Consider the following 6,933-nt stretch of genomic DNA (forward strand, 5'->3'; position numbering starts at 1 on the left):
GTGAGACTTTCTCATTTTCTGACTCTTTTTCTAGAATTTTAGCTTGTTCTCTAATTACGGGGTTATCATCACTTATGGTACCTGACCTAGCCAAACATCTCTCCAATGAATCAGTAATTAACTGGTTATCTTTGTATTCGTCTACAAGGTCATCTAGTAAGTCAATTTGAAAACAAGATGATGATGACTCATCCCCAGGAAATTTCATCATTTTCTGCATATCAAATATTACTCTTCCCTCGTCAACTCGCAATATTAATTGTCCTTGATGAACATCAATAATTGCTCTTCCTGTTGCGAGAAATGGTCTACCTAAAATTAATGGTACCTCAATATTTTCTTCCATTTCAAGCACTATAAAATCTACTGGGAATACAAATTTGTCAACTCTGACAAGGATATTTTCAATAATTCCTTTTGGTCTCTTAGTACTTTGATCAGCTAATTGAAGAGACACACCAGTATCTTTCATTTTACCAAGTTCTAGTTTTCTGAAAATTGAAAAAGGCATTAGATTTATTGAGGCATCTGAATCACATAACGCCTTTTCAAAGTGAGTACCTCCTACTGTACAAGGAATTGTAAAACTTCCTGGATCACCAAGTTTCTGTGGGAGCTTATTTTGAAGTATAACACTATATTTTTCCGTAAGCTTAACCACTGAAACTTCTTCCAATTTTCTTTTACTTGACAGAATTTCTTTAAGAAATTTAGCATATTAAGGCATTTGTGTCAAAGCATCTGTGAAAAGTATGTTAATGTAAAGTTGCTTCAAAATATCTAGAAACTTTGAAAACTGTTTGTCAAGCTTTTCTTTTTTCATCTTTTGGGGAAAAGGGAGAGGTACAGAGGGAGGATTAGTTATCAATTCATTTTCTTGTACATTTTTCCCTTTATTCTTTTGTTCTTTTGGAAACTTAGATTCTATTTTATTCTCGCCTTCATTTACCTTTTCCACTTCTTGTGGCTTTCCTTCTCTATCTGCATATGGATCATCAAAAGATTTGCCTGATCGTAGAGAGATGGCTTTGAGGTGTTCTTTTGGGTTTTTCTCAGTGTTGCTTGGTAGAGCACCTTGAATTTGTCTAGACATGAGAGTTGCTAATTGGCTTACCTGAATTTTCAAATTCTTGATAGCTGAATGTTGACTTTCAACCTTCTCGCCAGTAGCCTTAATGAATTTGTACATCAGGTCTTCAAGGCTTTGTTGATGAGCTCTTTGAGGTTGTTGCTGATATTGTTGAAAATTTTGTTGCCCTCTATTTTGATTTTGAAAACCAGGTGGTCCCTGTACCTGCTGCTTTTGATTAAAAAATCTTTGAGGATTTTCAGCACCATTAGGATTACTCCATTGAAATCCTGGATGTTTTTGTGCCATGGGACTACCGAATGAGTAATTATTTCTATAAACAATCACATTTACCCGTTCCTCATTTTGTGTTGAAGCCTGACATTCATGATTTGGATGATTACCTTGACAAACGTCACAATTCTCAAGTTGGGATGATGTGTGAGCACCTACCTGAAAAGCCTCAACTTTTTGTGTTAAGGTCGCAATTTGTTGTGTCAATGAATTCAAAGCTTCAACTTGATTTACTCATGCTGTTTTCTTGATAATCATTCTGTCTGAGGGCCATTGAACAGCATTTTCCAAAATCTCATTAAGCAATTGCATTGCTTCTACAATAGTTTTTCCCATTATTGATCTTCCTGATGCTGCATCAATTACATTTCTAGCAGAGGGTTTAAGACCGTGATAGAAAATATATAAAATATCAGGGTCTTGGATACCATGATGTGGGCATTTTCTTAACATTGCTGCTAATCTTTCCCATGCCTGGTATATAGATTCAGAATCTGTCTGCATAAAACTATTGATTTCTTGCTTCATTTTAATTATTTTTGCAGGTGAAAAATGTTTATTAAGAAATATTTGGGTCATTTGGTCCCATGTTGTAATGGAACCTCTTGGTAGACTTTGCGACCATGTTTTTGCTTCACCTTTTAATGAAAAAGGAAAAAGCCGCAACCTAATAGCATTTGTTGTGACTCCATTATACCTGCAAGTTTCAACTAATTCAAGAAAATCAATTAAATGGGTGTGAGGATCTTCACTCGCATCACCAGTAAACTGACATGACTGTTGAATGGTTTGAATTAAGCCTGTGCGGATTTCAAAGTTGTTTGCTGCAATTGGTGGTCTCCTGACACTTGATTCTCCTTCAAAATGACCTAGCCTTGCATAATCTCTAAGTATTCTGTCACATCGTGGTGCCACATCATCAAACCGTTCTTCTACTTGATATGGTGGAAGATGGTTATTGAGTTCTTCGTTCTCCATTTCCTCTATTGTGAAAATTTGAGATTGTGAGTATTTTTTTCGCAACAACCGTAAGGATTTTTCAATTTCAGGGTCGTATTCAACTAGTTCTCTAGAAGAGGAAGGGGTCATACACTTTCTGAAATTTCTACAGAAAAGTTAAAATAATTAGACAATAAAAAAAATCTCAAATTAGTACTAAAACAATTAATCTGTAGTAGATTTTAGCCAATCCCCGGCAACGGCGCAAAAAATTTGACGAGTGTCTAACGTGTATATAAAATTCTAACTCGTACTCTGTCAAATAATAGTATAGAAAGATGTCGAACCCACAGAGATTGGTTTATCTATTCTACAGACGTTTCTTATTTTAATTACTATTTGAGAAAATTAGAAAGAGTTGAGTTGTAAATTAATTAACTAAAAAATGCATGAATGGAGCAATAGAATTTTTTTTGTTTTTTTTCACAAATATAATAAAAAAGGTGTTGGGATCTTGACTACACTTAATATTTCTATTATATAGTAGAACTATTATTCTTCAATTTCTATTTCTCAATAATGTATAAATGCCTCTCACGATTACAAATATATATATTATTACTTAATTTGAATAATTAATTTCACTCCTCTTGGTTATACAAATTAATCTTCAAACTAGTAATATTAAAGAACCAGAAATATATGATTGAACTAAAACACGCTCTCGTTAGTAAGTCCCTTTCGGTTACCTTACTTGTTATAACTGATTATTACACTATTAGCCTCTCTCGATTGCAAATAAGTGTAAAATTAATTATAACATAAAAGAGAGAGATGTTACTGAATAAATATTAACATTTATCAATAATACACTTAACTATATTATTTCTTTCGCCTCTCTCGATTACAGAATTAATAAATAGTTAATATGTAGTACAAGATAGATAGATGTTAATAAATTAAATAACGTCTAACTGTAAAAGTAGATAAAAGTTAAATAAATTCTAGCTCAAACATGTGAATTTTAGTAATAATATCTACTATTATATAGAAATATTAAGATTCGTCTTTCTCCCAACACAAGAAAAGTTACTCCATAATGGAGTTAGTATTGACAACAGAAATAATCTTGCGCATTAATAAGGAAATAGAAAGAAATATTAAACAGAATAATTTCCCCTATTTAATTAAAAATAGGAACTAGAGTAATTTCCAATACTACAATTTATTCGGAACTAGAAATGAAACCAGAGTAATGGCTAAAAAAAGAAAGGAAAAGAAGAAGATCTCAAAGAATATTTTATGCCTAGCTCTCTCGTTCCCATAATTAGCTCAAATGAGCTCTATTTATAGACTTCCCCAAAATGTGATACATCTTAATGTAGCAAGTTGCAAGTTACATTTTGCAATTAATTTAGTTTGAAAATGATTTTCGCAGTAGTCTTCAATCAAGCTGGCAACTTGCAAAAACTTGTTGTAAACTTGTGCTTCCGAAACTTCTTCTATCAATTTGGCAAGTAGCAGACCAAAGATTCATGTCTACTTCTTTTTCCTTTTTTTTAAACACCATAAACTTGTAAACTTTGCTCTTTTTATCAAGATTTCAAAAAGGTCAATCAATTTCCTTTTTCATTAGTTAATTATTTCCTGCAAAGAAAGTAAAAATATTACTACTAAAAGTTAATGATAATAACTAAATTTATACATGATATTTTCTTTTATCAGGGAGCTTCCCATTTCTACCATTATCGAGGTCGTCGTTATCCTGAGTTTGAATGTCGACGACCCACGAGGGAGGATACTCGATCCGTGGTCCCGAGCCTTCGAGGTGATTTTCTGAGATGCCTTAACAACGCGAAATTGGCCCCTCTGATTTCACCGTATACAAAGAGGTATGTCTACCATCTCTAACTACACTATGGTGGTTATTTATGTATGAAACATATATTAGGACTTATGGGATGGTGATTGGAAGTCATAAGTGCCTAACCTAGGTTGTGTTGGTGTTGTAAAGATTGTGAAATGGGTTAATTAAGGAGATTGATGGTTTGTGTGTGAATTGTTGGGCATCCATGTGCTAACGGAAATTGTTGATAGCCTAGAGATGACGGTAAGGTGAACCATTGGTATGGAAGGTGGTTGTTAGGTTAAGAAATTTCATTGAAGGTGGTTCTAGAAAGATATGCACATTAGATGTTTGATAAAAAGTCTAAATGACTTAAAGTATAGAAATATTACTAAGGTTGGTACAAATGTGTTACATTGTTGTTGATTGAAGTTGTTTAGTGTGGTGGACATCGTAGTATTATTAAGGAGAGCTCGAACAAGGTATGTTGGCTAAACTTTCTCTCTCGGAATTGAATTCCATAATGTTTTCCGTAAGTTCAAAGTATGGTTTGCTTATTAAAATGGTATGACTTTGAATCGTATTTTAAATGAAAACTAGTATACCAATTGGGTAAGAAAAACCCGATATGCTTAATACTCCTAATTGCTCCTATGTGTACCTAATGTCTTGATTGAGTATGTCTTGTTATTGATAATCTATAAAGATATTTGAAAATAAAAGAATGTGTGAAAGACTATGAAATGAGTTTTGACCCCTTTATATGATAAATGTCATTAATGTACTATGACCACCCATGGAAGATACAAGTAAATAATAGCATGAATGTGAAATGTAGCCGCATTGCCAAAATGAGGATTATGAGGCATTGTATGTTCCAATATGTTTCAATCATAGTAGTTATACTTCTAAAATAATAAATGTAAATGACTCCGTTGTTAAGTCCCCAAGAATCATGAACTTAGCTAATGTCTTGAAGATGTCGAGTGAGCGAATAATGAGATGAAAGTGAGATGTTCTATGCTAATTGATGATGAACCTCATGGAAAATGAATTTGGGCCATGTGCCTTTGAAATTGACTTATTTGTTCACAATGCACGTGTTAATGTAATGTTAATCATGTCACTTGAGTTTATATATGGTCTCGTGCATAATGAGGTGTTAGATGAACCCTATGAACGGTCTATGAAATACATAGGTGTATTGTATATGTTATCCTATGAACGGTCTATGAAACACACGCATAGGTGTATTGTATTTGTTATCCTATGAACGGCCTATGAAACACATAGGTGTATCCTATATGTTATCCTATGAACGGTCTATGAAACGCATAGATGATGTGCTATGAATCCTATGAACGGTCTAAGAAATGCATAGGTATATTGTGTACGGAATCCTATGAACGGTCTATGAAACGCATAGGTGAATTATATATGTGAACCCTATGGACAGCCTGTGAAACGCATTTCCGGTATGAACAATAGATGCCACTTCCATTGCCCTTGTTTGTTCATGTTGTTACACTATGTTATATTTTGTGTCTCACGCATAGTTTATATGGCACACTTGATCCCAAAAGATGTTTAGCATGAAGTAAGTATAATACAACTTGAAATGTGATTCTAGGGGACATTTCATAGTTTCTTGAGGTACTTCACTTGCCTCTTATTTAAGTTACTGTATTTCCATACGCGGACATTTGGATATTGTTGATTGTGACTTGTGATTTCTATGGTTTCTTTTCTTATATGGTTATTCTATTTTGAAAGAGGATTTTTAGCTACACATACTAGTGCTATTCGACGGCACTAACGTCCCTTTTGTCGGGGGCGCTGTATCTTTAAATAATAAAGGTGGTTCCACAACATGCGGCATCGATTAGTGATAGCGGTATTCCCTTCCCAGAAGACTCGGTGAGCCCCATTTCATCTCGGTGTCATGTCATGTACTGTATCTTTTATTCATATTTTTACCATGTTTTGAGGTATGGTCGGGGCCTTGTTGCCGGCACCCGTAGACAGGTTGTGGGTAGTGTTTGATATTGGAAATTGAACTAGAAATGTTGGTATTTGGCAAACATGTTTTTCATTAAATCTATAATAACTCGTACTATTTTGGAAATATGGAATGATGATATTAACGAGAATGAAATGGAAGAATATTTTCAGTATTTGATAAATGGAGTACATCTCCTCTTTATTGAAGGATGAATTTGGATAGAATAAAATCTAACAGGCTTGCTCAGTCGGGTTTACTCGGTTGAGCATCGGTCGTGCTCCTCGATTTTAGGGCGTGACAAACTTGGTATCAGAGCCTAAGGTTTTAAAGTGTCCTAGGATATTTCGGAGCCGTGTCTTGTAGGTTCCTTCTTATCGGTGTGTTGTCGACCGCATCTATAAATTGGAGGCTACTTGGACATTTAGGAATTTCTCACTTCTTTGATACTCCTGATCATGCGATAGAGCTCAAGATAGGAAGCTAATTTCCTCGTCATGTCTCCTTTTCCATATGAGTAACCCACGGGTTCGAGTCGGCGATGGAATGAAAGAACCAGTTGCTAAGGGAAGTGTACTTGTCCCTTTTAATGTTATCATGCCACCGAATCATGTGGTAAGATCCCTAAGAAACGAAAGAGGGTTATTTGTACCAATAAGCCAAAATGTTTGATTTGTAGGAAACGCAACTTGGGGACGTGTTGAATGACTCTTGAAATACGTTCAACTAAGGTATTGCCCTGTCAATCTAGAGTTACCACGTAAGTCACTCCTTGTTATATCATTA

At 34.5% G+C, this 6,933-nt stretch overlaps 1 non-coding gene across 1 annotated transcript; it reads left to right on the forward strand.

Annotated features, from left to right (window-relative positions):
- Nucleotides 1–1,787: 1,787 nt before the first annotated feature.
- On the forward strand, nt 1,788–1,894 carry LOC142166656 (small nucleolar RNA R71). The gene has a single exon (XR_012697059.1). It is a non-coding gene; the product is annotated as a small nucleolar RNA R71 (small nucleolar RNA).
- The last annotated feature ends 5,039 nt before the right edge of the window (nt 1,895–6,933 follow it).

Source organism: Nicotiana tabacum, chromosome 11, assembly GCF_000715075.1.
Source record: "Nicotiana tabacum cultivar K326 chromosome 11, ASM71507v2, whole genome shotgun sequence".
Classification (NCBI taxonomy): domain Eukaryota; kingdom Viridiplantae; phylum Streptophyta; class Magnoliopsida; order Solanales; family Solanaceae; genus Nicotiana; species Nicotiana tabacum.